The sequence below is a fragment of the Centruroides vittatus genome, unplaced genomic scaffold (assembly GCF_030686945.1).
Source record: "Centruroides vittatus isolate TY-2023 unplaced genomic scaffold, ASM3068694v2 scaffold_861, whole genome shotgun sequence".
NCBI classification, from domain to species: domain Eukaryota; kingdom Metazoa; phylum Arthropoda; class Arachnida; order Scorpiones; family Buthidae; genus Centruroides; species Centruroides vittatus.
The window spans coordinates 11,255,301-11,273,885 of record NW_027122718.1 but is presented as its reverse complement, the minus strand read 5'-3'; the positions used below and the strand labels follow the sequence as shown (position 1 = coordinate 11,273,885).

The window sequence follows — 18,585 nt, the reverse complement described above, 5'->3', positions numbered from 1 at the left end:
ATTTCTATCTTTTATTTTATATAAACACATATTACAAGATTGTTCATTATAACCTGTGTGAGTTTAACAAAGCTGACAGAAACTATACATTATAAGCACTTTATGATATGTTAAAAAACTCATCACTCTTGGTTTGTTTTGATGATTTACTGCCTATTGAGTTCAACCATCACTCAATATTTGCAATGTTATGTACAGCCTGTTCGTTTATGTTAAAACTTGTTAGGAAGGTCTTCACGAATTGGAAACACTATAGTCTCGCTAAATTTCAGTACTGCATTTGGGCCTATGTTGAAATGTTCACCAGGTGGCTGCTCCTCAATTGTGTCAACCTGCTGACTCTCTTTGTACAATTCTTCAATTGTACACAGCCCAGATGTAACAAGTAAAACAGCAAAGCTGTACTAGGGACAAGACTATGTCTCAGAGACTAACTACTAAGCAGGATCACTTTGACGCTCAAGGCGGGTCTGTGATGTTCTCATTCTCCAATCTTCTTTGGTATTGCTGGTTTTGAGCACAATCTTTCAAACTTCGCCATCCTAGGCCACGACGTCATCCACGATGCATTTTCAGAGAAATTAACCTATCCAATTTCAAAATTTCTCTCCATTGCATGTCACCCCAGGTTGAATTTTTGTCAATGCCTAACAAAAATTTCCCGTTTTTGAAAAAAATAATCCTGGCTATTGTATTGTCCAAAATGATTTTTTATTTTGCACAAATAATATATATATATATATATATATATATATATATATATATATATATTAATAAATGTAAAAAGAAAAATTATATTTTGGAAGTTAGTTTTAGTATCAAATTATAATGACTAGCACCATCTACTTTGAAAAACATTCCAATGCTGAAACAAGATATCTTGGGTCAACCAATCAAGGTCAGCACGCGGCAACCAGAGATATGTCAGGAATAACATGGGACAGGTAAACGGGTTTTTTTCAAAGGTTCGTTTGTCAAAGTTCAATCTTGCAATGTTCACATTTCCAACTTCATGTGCAAAGCTCTCACTACTGCCTGTTTGTGTAGTGCAGGCATGGGCAAATGCGGCTCTTTTTGAGTTACGTGCGGCTCTTGCTGAAAGTGTTAATTTCTGTTTTTTATTATTATTTTTACAATTTTATTTTTATAATTTTGTGAAAATATGTTTATTAAAAAAATTCAATGTTTGTTTTATATATTTATATTATATAATAAAATCGTGCACCTTACCATACTATCCACCACGACAGTACAGAACAGCGGCTCCCATGCATTTTGCAAAACCTACATTGCGGCTCCCACCGAACTCTTGCTTGCTCACCCCTGGTAGTGTCACCATTTTGAATTTTACAATAAAAAAGACAGTCTTGTCAACAAGAGCATCATCAAACTCTACAGATTTATTAAAGTCAACATCTGCACTTGCAATTTATTCCCATGCACCTCCCTCCAGTTGCAGCTATTCTTCAGCATCACCACCCTTCATTTTGAGCTCACCAATAGCAACAGTGCACTGACCATGATCTTGACTGTATATAAAGCCATTTATATATGATCAAGATCATTTGGCAAAAACAATTGGGAAGGTTAACTTCTCAGACAACTGCCATGCACCTACAGTGAATTGTATGACTTGCAAGAGATCTGGTCTAATATCTTTGTTACAAGTGGAAAAAATTATATCCAAGTGCATCGGGCAACCAACTTTCAGTAGCATTGTTTGAAAGATTTTATTATTTCCAGGTCAAGGGGCTGAAGATAGCTTGTGCAGTTAGGCAGGAAAAAACAAAGCTCCATGTTTCTCAGACCCTGCATGCTATTGGGATGCACAGGACAACAATCTAGAAACAGAGTTACTTTCCTGTTTTGTGAGCCATGTGAGCATCAAATGAGCAAAGAAACTCTTCAAACAGTTCACTTGTCATTCAAGATTTTACTATTATTTCAATATTTGCAAGGCAGGGTGTGGACCTTCTTGAAACATTTTGAATTTCTGTATTTTCCAATAGCATGCAAGGGATACGTCTCAGAGCCATCTTTATTGACCATAACCAGCAACATTATTCTCACCTTGCTATTTTCCACAAACATTTTTTGCTCTTTAGAAGTTAATGTTTTTTTGGAATCATGTTGTTAAAAAAACCTGTCGTCACAATTGAAGTCATTTCATGGGTCATATCTCCCCAAAATTTTTGGGAGCTGACCTCTTCCACATTTCAACAGTTACCTTGTCTACTCTCTTGCTTTCTCCACATAGTATTGTATACTAAACCATGTCACTCTGAATTTTGCAAGCCATCCATTTGATGCACTAAATTCCTTCTAGATTCCCATTTTTTCCACATCTAAGGCTCTCTGGCAAACAAGAATGCCATCAATGCTAATGCCTGCTGTATGTGCCTGACAAATCCACTTAATTAAAATAGATTCAAGTTCTTCAAAGTTGCCTCACTTTGCTTCTTTGTTGAGATTTTTTGCTTTCTCAAAATCTCTGCTTTTAAGAATCATATTGACCATCTGTGTAGGTAAATTAAACTGCTTAGCAAATTTCAACTTTTTCGTTTGAGGATTGCTTTCAACAAGCTGTATGATCTGCACTTTCAAAAGATTGCAATATGGGAAGATTACAATGCTGAACGTTAATGACCACAAGAAAAAAAATATTAGACATGACAAAGATTACAAATCTAACCTGTGTTACTATACGTTATTACCTTGAAAGAAAAGGTAAGAAGATAGTGTTTCTGGGCTTCTTTTGCTGGCACAATCAGTACAAAATGTTATGCAACCACAATTTCAAGGTGCAATATTCCCAAGTTGCCACATACCTTTTTAGCAAACACATGGATATCTGGAAGTGTTAAGTTGGAAGTAGTTTCCCCACCACTAATCAATATGCTACAGAAAGATACTGTGACGACCGGGTAAAACCGGCCAGTCCGTTTTAAATTTTATTGTTCGAATTCCCTCGGGAGATAACGACCAAAATCAGAGATAACAATCACAAGTCAAAGGATGTGCAGCCTTCCGCCGTCAAACTCGCTTCCCTCCTCTCCGGAATCGCCTTCTGCGTCACAGAGCCCGAATCATCGCCCTCCGTCGCGATTGGTAATCTTAGCGGACGCGATCGGGAGTATAAATAGGGGGGAGATATCTAAGAACGGTGTGGCTGAACGTCCGAAGAAGACGAACGTCCCAGCGAAACAGTCCTATACGAAGGCCATTCCGAAGACGCCGGATCCTTCCGCCCACCGCCAGAGCCGAAGAACATTCTGCGATTGTTGTCGATAACCGAGAGGTATGAACCCCCCCAACAATTGTGAACTCTCTCTCTCTCTCCCGCGATTAGGGACAGGACGCGGTAGATTTTTGTATTTTGTTTGTCCTTCTAAATAAACCGTTATGTGTTTTCATCCTGGGTCCGTTTATTCGAATATCGCCTTGAACTTATCGACGAACTTCCCACACACTTCCTCCACTCGACCTGACAAATAATTACCTGATCCCGACGAGTCGGGATATCGTGAAAAATTTAGCCATCCTTGACAGTGGGGTGGGTCTTACCAACCTATTCGCCGAAGAGAAAGGAGATACGACTTCCATCCTACCTCCCGGCGTTTCCCACAATACTAACACACAGCTGCAATGTTAGCAGCGAGAACTGACAAATATGCACATACATTTCAAGCTGTGCAAACTTTTTTTTTTAAAGTTCAGCATCTGAAAACATCCAATTATTAATTAAAAGTTGAAAAAGAAAATTCAATGTTTACTAAAGATGGAGCTAGAAAAATATGTTATTCCAAGTTACAGATCTACTAAAGGGAAGTAAAATTACATTGATTTGGTGGAACCTGGAGAAAAAGACTGGGCTGTTGTGTAGATTACTCCTGGTGGAATTTTGGGACTGAGTATATATCTGAACTGAGGGGACCAAGACGAGTTCAACGGTACCCTACTTTTGAACTGGAGACAAAAAATAACAAAGTTATCATATTTACGATTTCTTGCCTTTCACAATGCATTCTACGCAATTTTAGAGTTTTACATGGTAATGTATTTAATCCAACTGCATGTGGACTTGCAGCCTTGAATATCGATTGAGCTGAAATAAAAGGTTTTCTGTTAGCCTAACTAGGGACAATCACCTCCCAGAGGGGTAGGTTAGGTTTTCTGGAAAAGCCGCAAAAGCGGTGCATAGTACTAGTCGGCCACGAGAGAGTCAGCAGCTGAGGGACCATAAGCCCCTAGGTCGAGGAGTGCGAGGGCGTGCGAAAAGAACTTACTCCAAATGCAGACGATCAGTGTGTCCGTGAATCAACATCTGCCTCTGTTGAAGGTGATGTGTACAATCTGTTTTCTTGGCCTTTTACATGGGCAGTTTCTTTAGTCTTTGCCGATGTGTCTTTAGAATATATGGCTGCAACACGACTCCCAATCGCGATATAAACTGTTAAAGTTTGATTATCAATAAACATGGTGAGATAATGAAAAATTTTTTTAATAGGGACAATATGTATAAAGAATCAGAAAGTGCCACCTAGTGAAAAACTCTAGATCATCATAGAATGCATTGTGAAAGGCAAGAAATCGTAAATATGATAACTGTTATTTTTTGTCTCCAGTCCAAAAGCAGGGTACCGTCAAACTCACCTCAGTCCCCTCAGTTCAGATATATACTCAAATCACAAAATTCCACCAGGAGTGATCTATACAACATCCAATTTGGCTGTTATTCCGCAATCCATTAAAAAGAGATTCTACCGTATAAAGTGCTATAAACAAAAAAATCAAAGGGCTACTTACTGACTGTGCCCTGTTTGAGATACCATTGCTTAAGCTTGTCATAGAGCAGCATACTGAATGGCAGATGCATGCAAAGTATGTCATTTGACCATGCTTCAACATCACTTGGTCACACAATTAAATTGAAACATCACTATCCCAGCCATGTGACATCTCAGATGTGTTTCTGAACACCTTATTAGCACTTCTTATGGAACCTGTTACCAGTGTGCTTCATGAAAGCACAGACTTATCACAAACGCTCAAGGTTCGAAAGCAAGTCTATTCTCATGAAGCACACTGGTAACAGGTTCCAGTAGTAGTGCTCATTTCACCCTGGTGTTTAGCCCATGTTGAACTTTGTATTGATCACCTTATTCTTCTCACAGAAGAATTCATTCTTTTGCAATATTTATATCAAGACATTTGATGTCTTTTGTTGCATCTGACTAATGTTTATCATGATAACCTACATCATAATAGAATTATCTTTATTATTTCATATAGTCAAAAAATAAATAAATTAGACAAATCTTTCCATTATTTTAACTATTCACTAACAAACACCAACAAAACAATTCATAGGAAAATGATTAAAAACAAAGTTCAGAGGCTAACTTAAAGCTAATACCTTTGGCCTGTGACCAATTGAATTTTGTATCCGTGTTTTTTAACACAGTGCTACTCAAAACTGGGTCTACAGACCAGTGCTGATCCCTTTTATAATTATTTTTATTTAATTTCACAAAAGTATTGATCTGAGAGATATTGAAATGAGGGGAAAAAACTGGTCCATGATCACAAAAGGTTTGAAAAGTGCTGCTTTAACATTTGTTGCATTAATTGTTTTAAATAAAACTTTAAAAATAAAATTTTATTTCCAAACAGGAGAAAGTCATATCTTACTTACAAGGTGCGTTCCATAAGTAATGCAACCAATTTTTTCATGATGCGATGATATGCTGTAACTTATTCTAACCTGCTGTGCTAGGTGGCAAGGAGTGTTAGCTTCAAAACTCACCCGGTTTCATTTGCCTCCAAGCTGCCGGCGGGTGAGGACATTCATTCCCGTGAACCCTGTTTTGAGTTAATGTAACACAACGCAACGGATCATTTTGTGGAGCAACGTTACACTATCAAATTTTGCATTAAACTTGGAAAGTCTGCCATCAAAACCTTTACATTAATTCAGTAGGCCTTTGGGAATGATTACTTGTCCAAATCACAAGTTTTCCGATGGCAGAAGTCGTTCAAAGATGGCCGAGAGGAGGTCACCGACGAACCTCGCAGTGGATGTCCATCAACCTCCCGAATCGATGAAAATGTGATGCATGTGCATGATTGTTTGAACTCTGACCAATGGTTGAGCCTTCAATTGATAGCAGACACTCTAAACATGATGAAAACAACCATTTATCGCATTGTGACTGAAGATTTAAACATGAAAAAGGTGTGCGTCAAACTGTTCCCAAAAGTGTTGACCAACGAACAAAAGGACTGTGAATGCTCTGGTGCAAGAGCTCTTGGAAATGTGTGAAAATGATTCAAATTTTTAAAACTCAGTTATCACTGGTGATGAGTCATGGATCTTTGAGTATGACCCTGAGACAAAAAGGCACACCTCAGCATCACCCCGCTCCAAGAAGGCATGCATGAGCAAGTCCAGGATCAAAATCATGCTCATTGTCTTCTTTGATGTCAGAGGCATTATCCACCACGAATTTGTACCTGCCGGGACCACTGTGAATGCAGTTTTTTACTTGGAAGTGCTCAAAAGAATGAAAAGGAGGGTCGCACGCTGCTGAAGCGACATCAAGGACGTGTGGAAATTTCATCATGACAACGTGCGAAGCCAAAGTGCCTTTGTTGTCAATGATTTCCTGGCCAGGACCCACACCCCATTGGTTCCCTAGCCTCCCTACAGTCCTAACCTGGCTCCCGCCAACTTTTTTTTGTATCCTCGTTTAAAATGGGCCTTGAAAGGAAAACATTGGGACACGATTGAAAACATCAAGGCTTATGTTACATCGGCTCTAAAGGACATTCTGGAGAAGGCCTTGCAGAATGCCTTCCAGGCCTGGAAAAATCGCCTTCACAAGTGTATTGATGCAGAAGGGTGCTATTTTGAAGATTTTTGACTAATTATAAGAATACATTCAATAAATGATTTTTTATGAATTTGGTTGCATTACTTATGGAACACACCTTGTATATATTGTTATATAATTTTACATTTTAAAATTAAACGGATTAGTTATATAAAACATGTATACTTGCAAATTTTAAAAATATTTATAGTTTTAATCTGAAATTTAAAATAATTCAATTCCTTATTTGTTCTGTTTTTATTGGAGTTAATCTTGAAAAACAAATCATTGTAATCAAATCTTAACTTGGTGGATTTTGTTATAGAATGTTAGTGTTATAAAAATGTAACTAATACAATGTTTATCAAACTCTGGTCAACAGGCTGTTTGGAGTCAAAGAGTTTAGGACAAATCATATTAGGAATAAGATGTTACATGGCCAGGAAGTGTGACATTTTGACATAGTCTTATGACCAAGGGACATCAAAGCAAGGTCACATGACACATTGCACACATCTGTTGTCCAATGTGCCCCTCCACAACAACAGCAAGCTTATACAATAGCATCTCAAACGGTATACAGACAGCAAGTAGTCTTGTGATTTTTTGTTTATAGCACTTTATATGTGGATCACTCAGAAAAAATTCTTAATAATGTCTTAGTTTACATTTGTAAAACAAAAAGGTGTGTTTTTAGTAATATTTAGGTAATCAATTATTGGGTCCTTTTAAAATCATCACTTTCCTTTCTAATATATATTTGTTACTATTCCATATACTTTTTTGAATGATACTATCTTCAAAAATTGGTGTTCTTTCTTTATGCTCACATATACAGTCATTTGGTATTTTTCTTGTGCGAGCCAACTGGAAAGTGGCATCAAACTCACTATTAGAGGCCATACATAAATTATGCCCATAGTTTTCTCAAAATTTTTACTGTCGTACCCCGTTTCCGTAATCCCCCTACAGTAGTGCATTATTTATAGCTGCTTTTACTGAAACTATGTTCATAATATTTTATTTTATTTTTTTATTTTACCAATGTAGATATTTGTGTGACTATTTTAAAAGGACCCAATAACCAACAGACCACCTAAATACAGTGATACCTTGGTTTTTGTCAATAATCCATCCGAAACCAACCAGCAAAATCTGAAACTGACGAAAACCAAGGCAATTATTTCCATACGAAATCAACATTAATCGAATTACTTTGTTCTAGACACTCCAAAATACATACCAAAAACACATTTTATAGAGAATAAAATATAGTGTTTAATACTAAAAACAATAAGAAATTAATATAAAATGAATATAAAAGACTAATGTAAAGAATAAATGAACATTTGACATGGCATTCGAAGGGCTGCCGGCTCTGAAAACTTCCTTTGGTCCCATGATGAAACTAAAAAGGAAAGGAAAGTAACGGAATTGGCTAAACGTGCAGTGTAATGCTCACAACGCAACACCGAGACAAGAAACGAGAAACAACAAAAAACAATGCCACACCAAGCTGGAAAATGCTTGGGTCACTGTTTTTGGCAAAGTCACACGGGCATCCTGACGAAATCACAGACAAATTTTTCGCAAAAAAAAAAAAAGACGAAAACAGGTGTTACCGTATTAGTAAAAACACTTTATTTTACGAACGTAAACTACGACATTTCCAAATTCTGTTTAGGAAACATCCATTAAACATACCTCTTTTAAAAATAAAATTTTAACAGAAAACACGTCACGTTAACAGAGATAATCATCAACAGGATAAATGCGAAATATAATAGCATTCACCAGTTTATTACGTCGTTGGACTTCACATATTTTATTATAATTTATGAAGCACCATACTCACCTACAAATTATTAAATAGTTCTCAGATACTCATTCACTTCTACAAATGTACCAACACTTACCACTTTCCATTATAGACATTCAAATTGCCAAAGTTCTTAATGATGTTTTACTTTATTTATAACAGTAAACATTTTTTAATTTTTCAAATATTCACTATTCTGTTTGGTTTCTATTCAAATCACAGACCCGAAAGTGCATTATTACAGACAAAAACAATGATTCTCTCTGTTTTTTTTTGTTAATTTTATGGATATACAACTGTGTGATGTAACAGCATACCAGCATCATTATAACAGCATTTTTTGTTTATATATCCTCAATTCATGAATTAGTGTGATAAAAGATTGACAAAGGTGAATGTTACAGCTTGACTTAAATACCTACGGATCATTTACGTATAGGAATTTCACGATTGATAATGCTTGGAACGTAACGTTGATAAATATTCATCAAATGTATTTCATGTAAATTCATAAAAATCTAAAGGATACGAACATCATTTCCAAGATGGCGATCGATGCTTCAAACAAGGGACTTAATAATTCTTTATGTAAGCCAATGAAATTTTTATTTCTAATATTTACAACCGTGTATTTTAGTTTATAAACGTATTTACTATTAAAATTTTATTATTTATCGTAAATATTACCTCAAAAAAAAGATATCTTTTCTTCACGAACACAAGTTGACTAACTGCAAAACACCGAGTCAATAACTGGGGATGACTAACTTTGAACAGGGGCTTTTTACCGAAGTGACGAAATAAAAAAAAAAAAATAATAATAATAAATTGAAATATTTAAATTTAAACGTAAAATATTTTTAACGTAATTTTTAATATTTTTATTGAGTAAAAGTTTTAATATTAAATAAATTAAAATACTATTGTCCAACTATTTAAGAAATAAATGACGTCATTTTTAGATTATTATGGATATATTTAGCGTTATTATATTATAATATACAGTATATAATTTATATGATTATTTTCTTCTCTGATGTGCATTTTTTAATCTTAATTTTTAAAGTAAATCTTTTTTTCTTTTTTTAAATTTAATCTGTATGCAGATTACACTTTTCTTTTTTAACTTTTGTCGCCCTCTGGACACTAAGTGGGCCTTTTTGATATTCCCATTATGGGTTTGGCCAAGCCCACGGGTGGTGAAAGAAGGGACCAGACGTATCCGGACGGATCATCCTCAAAAAATTCCTGAATTCCTGGAATTTTCGAACCGTTCTGATTCTATCCCGGGTTCCTCGGGGTGCTAGGTCCACTCGGCCATCCTGTCGTCTGAATTCGATCACTAGTAATTTTTCTCTTCGTGTGTCTTATTTCTCTTTTTCAGTCGTGTGGGTCCTAAGAGGGCCCACTGGACTGAAAAAGACTGAAAAAGAGAAATAAGACACATGAAAAGGAAGGCCTCTCTAAACATATCGTTAATTCGGCCAGACTCAGAATGGAGACCTGACATATCCGGGACAAACTGCCCATGAAAAATCTCTAGAGTTTGCATCATAATAATAACCGGTTTAGACGGCCGGATGGGCGATTGGTTAGAGTGGCAGTCTACCACTCTGAAAGACCAGGGATCAAATCCGCATGGGTCGAAAAACCCCAGAATATTTGGGGATTTCGGATATGTCGGGTCCTATCCATCATCGTCCGGCCGCCACATTGTGAGCCTGGCCGAACCCGTAATAGACTTGATGATAAAAGACTCTCAGTGCTCACAAAGAGAAAAGGTTAAACCGGATGGCCGAGCGGTGAAGGTGGCAGCTTACCGCTCTTGAGGGACCCGGGATCGAGTCCAGACGGTTCGAAAAATTCCCAGGAATTTTTCGGGATATGTCGAACCCCGTCCCTCACCATCCAGTCGCCCCATTGTAGGCCTGGCCGAACGCCTGGGCTTGCTTAAAGAGGCCCTCTTCGTGTCCACAGGGCGAAAAGAGTTTATACTGCTCCCGTATATTTAATTGTCCAACAAAAACAGCTGAGATGTAAAAATCGTTCAAAAAAACTCCAAAAATTGACTATCGGCAATTTTTTGAGCATTTTTTAAAGTTTTTATTAGCATAAATGTGAGCTTTTGTTATTCTTGATAACATTTTGAATAAAAGTCATCTTTTTCTATGCAATTTTATTCTTATAAACATGATATTAAGCCATAAAAGTGAAATACTCTATGAAATACTTTGAGTTTACTCCTGTGAACTTTGACCTATTGACTGGAAGTTTTGCCAGCACCTTACTGATTAAGAGAAAAGCTTAATTTTAAAATTTGAGCTTTCTAATCCCAATAGTTTTTATTTTCTCTAGGAGCATCTGCAGTGCCAGATAAAGAAAAGAAAAAAAAAGAAAATGCAGCTTTTTTGGCGATTTTTGCGCTTTTCGATTGCTTATATTTCGGCAACCCTTTATATAAAAGTCTAAAATATTGCACACTATTTAAAAAAAACAATTGTCTTTCGAACGAGATACTTAGACTTACTATAGATGTTTGAGAGAGCAGAGAAATCGACCCCCGAAAATCAACAACTCTGATTTCTATATATCTTATATATAGTTAGCCAGTGATTTTTTCACCTTGCACGGAATCACTGTCATGACTCTCAATTATAATTAAGATGTTTCCAGAGATCTAACCAAAATAAATTGCATTTTTATGCGGCATTGCATTGCAGTCGACCTTTGCTCATTAGAGGTATGACTTGAGACATTGGAAATAAACTAAAACTTTACAGTAGTTGGATGGCCGAGGCGATTAAAATGTCAGCCCACTATTTTGGGGGAATTGAGATCAAATTCGAACAGAAAACGCAAGGAATTTTCCATGGGCGGCCCATTCAAATAAGTAGGGCCAGTCTCTGACTAGCCAGCCGCCCAATTGTGAGCTTGGCCGAATACGTGATAGCATAGAAAAAAGGCCCTCTTAGTGCCCACAGGGTGGAAAGAGACAAAAATAAAGAGAAAACAAGTCGAAACTTTATTTTACATAAACATTGATCTGAATCTGCAAAGTGAGTCGCCAGTGCACGATGAATTATGTAGCGACGCTCAGTTTTATTCATTGCAGATGGTCTTATCCAGTGGTGATATTCGAAATAGTTAACAAAGGGTTCGCTAGCAGAAAATTTTTCCCTGACAATCACCGACAAACGAAATGGAAGTTTTGGCTAGAAATAAATACAATACCTTTTCTTGCGATATATCTAATAATCAGTGGCGTATTTGGAACGTAACAAGCCCTGGGCGAAGACCAGGTAACAATAGTATATTAGTGCTGTCGACCTTTTTTTTTTAGGCAGAAAAATTTTTCACCCCGAATGGCACTGCTGATAATAGACAGATGTCATCATCTCTCGAAATACAATACCCTTTTTATTTCGCTGTCCATAGCCCGACACGTGTTCCACAGCCATCTTGTATTATCTCGCGCGCGTGAGATTGTGGGATCTCTCTTATGACTGGATCTAGTTTCAAGAACTCTCTTGAATCGATCGCGATTAAACCTCGTTTCGGTCGAGATTGAAACGGTCGAGAGAGATCGCACCAAGGCATAGTCCCCGACCTTGCTCACAATCTAGATTGAAATGCTCGGTGCAAACGGGGTATAAGGCTCTAGTTTAGTAGTATTACAGAGTATAATACGTATATTTTAATATATTTAAAAAAAAAAAAAAAAAAACAAAACCATTGAGAAATGTTCCGTGTGTTTAACAAGGTTCGGAAAACTGAAAATTTTAACAACGGGTTCGGCCGAACCTGTGCGAACCCGCTGAATATCACCCCTGGTCTTATCACAATGAAGTCGAGCATAAATAAAACTCTGTCCTGAACTATTTTCGAATATTCATAATGGCTCACGTCAGATTTGATCTTCGTTTCCTCATACAAGCTAAGTGTGCTGTCGTCAGGCCAATAAGTATACAATGGAATTGTGGCAGCGGCGCCCACAGACTATAAAAAACGAAGGGCACAAGCTATGAAAAAGGGCATCGTACATACATTATGCAATAATTTTTTGTATATATATATACACACAAGTATCCCTTGATTTCCGCTGATAATTAATCCCTCGATGCTAACGCGTATAAAAATATCTCGTTAATCAAATGCAGTGGCACCTCGATACTTGACCTAACAATCACGACCCGCTAGAACAAATTTTCGGTTAGTAACAAATATTTTTATTTTAATTTTTTATCACAGTAAAAAGTTTTCTGTGATAAAAATGAGTAACTAATCTTCTATATCTATAAATGAGAATGTTTGTTTATTTGTTCGCTATACACTCCTAGGCCGTTCGACCAATTTCTACGATACTCGGCAGTTCCATTAATATACTACTAATTTTGGTAACGTCGTACATGCCATCCCAAAATATTTATTGGATTTCTATATTTTAATTAATTTTTGTCTATAGTGGATTTGCTGTATTTACATGTAGCGCCAGCTATTGGCAAAAATATTTTTTTAAAATAGGCCTAATAAACTAAATATAATTCATAAAAAAGTATATAATTTAAAAAAAAACAAGAAATATATTATATTCACTTAATTACTGTGACAATGATATAGCGCGAAGAAGACTCGCTGTACTTATTACTTTGATAGGTAGCATATAGCACTAACCTGCATGAAGTTGAAACTGTTATAATGGTAGTTGTTGGTCGTGGGTTCGCTCATGTCCAACGGGATGGCCACGTAGAGTTTTCCGGGTTTTCAAGTTATTAACATCTCAATAGGAGGCCAGTTTTCCATAAAACTCCTTCTGGTAGGCATCCTCTCGGTAGATCACCCACATGTATCTGTAATCAAATATAATATCTGTAACCAAATATAAACCTCTACCGAAACCCGATGCTTAGCCAATATACACCCACAATTACCGTAAATCTGTTATCTGTAACCAAATAAACAAAACTAATTGTAATAATTTTTCTATAAACTCTTTATTTACGAGAAAAACTTCCCAGGTAGTAATAGGTATTCTGATAATGTTCTTAAAATCGGTTTTACTACATATATTTTTGAAATTTACGATTAATAACTCCAGGTATAACAATTACTACCACGGTACTTTATAAACACAGGCGAAGTTGGGCCTAACAAGCTAGTTTAAAAGTAAAATGAAACTTTAGAGCTCCCTTGGGGATTAAAAAAGGGCAACTCGACGGCAAAGAGGAGGCACTTGCCCCAATGACTCTCCTGAATTGTAGCATCAATGGACAACAAAGAACAAGATCAAATAATAACAACATTCTGCATCTTTCCTAATTACCACTCTGTTAATGCCCGGGTGACTAAGGCGGTAAAGGCTTTCGTCTGTTACTTTTATTGACCCAGGTTCAACTCCGCAGATCTCAGGAATTTTTTCATGAATGGTCTTTCTCGGATATGTCGGGCTCCGTCTTCATCCCTGATCTGGTTAAATTTTATGATGGGTATGGAAGAAAGGCCTTTTTAGTGTCAACAGGGCAAAAAGAGTGGGGGAAGTTACCAGTGATTAGTCAGCGGGGGAAAGTTACCAAAACTTATTTGTCAGTCGGATGGCTGAAGCGGCGGCTTTCGCTCTGGGGAACCCAAAATCAAATTCGGAAAGAGGAATTTTTCATGCGCGGTTTGTCCCACATATATCGGGCCCAATCATTCAACACTCAGCAACTTTTTTATGGGCCTGGCCGTACTCAACAGAATATCGAATTAGTTTAAAATTTCTGTTTGTTTGTTTAGTTATGGCAAAGCAACACTTTGGGCAATACCTTCCGGAAAATCTCTTTAGGGGAAATTGGCCTTTATTTAGGTATTACAGACGTGGAGAAAACCCGGAAAACTCCACGTGGCTAGCCCGTCCGAACGAGACGCGAACCCACAATCGAGTTCCCAGTATTCAGGGTACGAAGACCGCTCGGCCACTGATGGGCTTAAAATTTCTGATTTTTATTTTGCTTCTCTTCGCGGTCTTTATGACAAATGCCTTTTTTCTATAGTCCATCAGTGATCAATGGATAAAACCACTGAACACCGGTACTTGGTCGCGGGTTCGCTCCTAACTAACTGTTTCGAAATGAAAATGGTCAATACACTGATTAACTGGTCACTACTAACGATGAAAATGTTAATATGCAATTCAAACTTTACGGTGAAATATATACATATGAATGTTCGTCTATATGTCTCTTTATTTGGAACTCATAAATTTTATTGGCCAATAACTCGGGTTTTTTCTCTTGGACACTAAAAGCCTTTCTTTTATCAAATTTATTATGAATTCGGTCAGATCCACAATGGATCTCCGTGCGATGAGAGGGACCTAACATATCCTGGATAGCCACACTCCGAAAAATTCCTGAGGTTTTTTCCCGACTCTTAGGATCGATCCAGAGTCCCTCAAAGAGGCCGACTGTTTAACCCAGTGGTTTTCAACCGGGATACCACTGATCGCCGCAACGACACTTCAAGGATGTCGCGAAACATAGTGCTGAGCAGCGCCGTAACTCTACATTGATAGTACGAGTGCCACGAGAATTAGGGTGCCACTATTAGGAAAAGTTTGAAAAACACTTCCTTAATCGCTCCACCATCCGCATAACAAAGCAATATTCTAAGGGAGATTTATAAAGGTTTATCTTCAATCTTACGATATATTCCTGTCGTTATAACACCTTTCAGGTGTTATAACGACAGGACTCCACAATGCGGTATTTCTTGAAATTTGATGAAACCTTCCATTGATCAGTTTTCTAATAAAAGGACAGTCAAGAGACTTCTTACAGAATCATAATGAACAGGTTTTATTGGACACCTACGTGAGAAACATTTACATATTTAAAATGGTATAAAATATATACGAACAAACAGTACAGATCACACGTATGTCTTCATCCAGAGGGGACAAGACAAGAAGTGATTGGCAGCCAGATTTTGGAGGTCACGCCGCCTTACTTTAAGGCAATGCCGTAATTACTTGTTTGTATAGTATTAGAAAACATTCAGAAATCTTAGAGAAAGAATGTTCACATCTTTTTAGCTAGGCCTCCTCCTGTATTTCTGGGAAGTTAGAGAACAGATTTTATTAAATAAATAATGATATCGGACGTAATTTTCGACAGATAAGTCGCAGGTAACCGAAAATTTACGAAATTATGTGTATACAGTTGATATTTCTGGTCTTAAATTTACCTATTAATATTACACATTTTACATATTTTATTATAAAAACGATAGTTTAAAATAATATATCTTGCTTTTTATTATTGCAAAAAGATAATTTTATATATGAAATATTTGATAATTAAATTACATATATAATTTTACATGCAAGTATAATTAATAGGGAAGGATTATTTATGCCGAGTTGAATACAATTGACGAAACTGATGAGAGGAGGACGGAATATGTCTTCATTTTCTAACGACAGATGGCACGACCAGTCTAAATGTAGTATCATCCCTTCATAACTTTCATAACACATAAAGCAAGTTATTTAAATTAAATACGCCAGTTAATTAATACGGCAATAAAAAAGTTCAGTTTATAATTTTAAAAAGGTGAGTTTGGGCGGTGAATATTCTAGATAAAACGGGTGCAGATGGCTTTCAATTTTCCAGCAAACTTATTCAATGAGGTCGTAAACATTAGATAAACGATCTAATTACGACTTGGGGAAGGGCATTTTACTAGTGATATAACCGAATTGAAGTATAGAAAATACAACAGATGTTTGTACTGAATGGAAAATGTAAATAGAAGCCAGTTGGATGGTGAAAGTTTTACCCCGGGGCTTTAAAGTTTGCAGTCGTAAAGTATTTCCTTTTTTTCACCCCCACATACAATTTTTTTTTTATTTTATTTTATTTTGATATTATGCTTGGTGTAATCTACGCTTGGTTGAGTTTTTATGTTTTGGGTTTTACAAAGAAAAAGTCGTAAAAGATTCGACTCGTTTCGATATTGTACGATTGTAAAAATAAAAAATAAAAAAATATTCCCACGTCTTTCGCATATGGCTCTCTGCATCTGTCACATTGCAACACTTTTAGAATGGCACAAACTCTTCAAACTTTGTAAATTTTATGTCTTCATACAAAATATAAGCTGTGTACTGAATACTTTTGCAGGTTAAATGCGTTAAATAGTAGAAAAAAACGTGATAAAAATTCATTCATTCATGAGATATGCGTAAGCTTTCTCATTCACTTTTTTCTTTTTCTTTTTTTCATTCCACGAAGTCTATAAACTGGCTAAGTTAGTGTTATTATACGATAAAGACGATTATCTGATTATTGTCTATCAATGACATAATTATCGTGCCTAATTATCCATTTAAAAAAAGAAACTTTGTATAATTGGTAAGGAAAATGCCAAGGTAGAGAAAGCGTAGATTAAACTGAATAAATGAGTACGAATTGAAGGAGGACAGCATTTTATTATAATGTGATTTAAGAAAACATATATTTAATGAGACTGAGGGTTGTTTTTCTTATTTTATTTATTTATTTTTTATTTTTTTATTTATATAACAGGCAAACGGATTGGATAACATTTGCCGTGAGAACAAAGAGAAGAGCCGTTAAGAAATGCGAACGCAAAAAATCATCATTCTCACCTTCTGAAATGGCTTCAAGGTATCCACTATTCGAGCAAATTGGGCTTGATAATACTTATTATCTCCTCCCCTTAATCACATTTGCTAGCTGTAAGTTGCATCGAGCCAATTGTATACGACAATCGAAGCAGAATCGGGGTGTTGGTACTACTTTAAATTGCTCATCTAGTCTGGATTATCCCTTTTTTTTTTTTTTTTTTTTTTTTTTTTAACTCTGGTAGAACATTGGTTTATGGTTGGACGAGAATTTAGACGAAATTTTTCATTTTTATTTTCTTTTCGTAGAATTCTGTCTAATATTTAATTCCATTCGAGATTAACAATATTTTTCTGTATAAATTTAACTTCCAATGCGGGAATGGTGAAGAACGTAAGTGTTTGGAAACTGAGGAATACCATGGCATTGTTCTCGTTAGAGCTTTAATTAATCGCCGCTAGATGGCGAAACCAGCCTGACTGTGAGAATTTCTCGCCGTAATTCTGAGAACAACGTATTCCAGTTGCGTATTTTAACTATAGAATGAGGTTCAAATAGGGACAAAGGGTGAGAATGCGAGAATATGGAAAAATCCTCCAGCTTGGATCGAGCCCAAAGTACAGTAGTGAAGAAAAGTAGAAAACGAATTAACGTCAAGGTGTGAAGTGATGAACGACTCCTAGAAACGTGTGTGGTCGGCTTCTGCTAGAGTCTGCATCGTTGAGGACATCATTAAGCTTTCGCTGAAAGGCGTCTCTTCATTTACTTTTGTTGACCACACACCTGGAAATGGCAGCCATAACCGTACACAATAGATCGAATTTTTTCACTTATCGTAAGGAATATAATACATGTATCGGCCTCTTCAATAAAAGCACAATCTTGGGAGAATTTTCCTGAAAATTATACATTTTTAGTTTAAAAAAAAAAAAAAACAGTATAATTTGCAGAAGAATACGAAACGTTCACTTGCAATGCTAAACAATGACAGAGAAAACTTCGTTGCAAAGCTTACTTTTTAAATGATTTATGTTTTTAATTAGTTTTATTCGTTTTATCAAAGTTATTTGCAAATTTAATCATTTTGAATCCCACATTTCAGCATGTTGGAAGTCACGCCGAATTGACAATAGCTCGAATCCATATCTGATGTATGTAAAGGAAGATAACGTCGTTTACATATCGAAAAATCTCTACGATAAACAATCGTACGGAACCTTGATACAAAAGAAAATAAACAATCAAATATAAACTAACAAATAAGTAGTTT

The 18,585-nt window shown here is 36.2% G+C and overlaps 1 protein-coding gene across 1 annotated transcript in view; it reads right to left on the bottom strand.

Annotated features, from left to right (window-relative positions):
- LOC136990081 (serine-arginine protein 55-like) overlaps positions 1-9,459 on the bottom strand; it is a 32,919-nt gene extending 23,460 nt beyond the window's left edge. Inside the window, exon 1 of the mRNA XM_067288432.1 lies at positions 9,379-9,459. The gene's annotated coding sequence lies outside the window, so the exon portion shown is untranslated. The remainder of the gene's footprint in view (positions 1-9,378) is intronic.
- Positions 9,460-18,585: the final 9,126 nt, after the last annotated feature.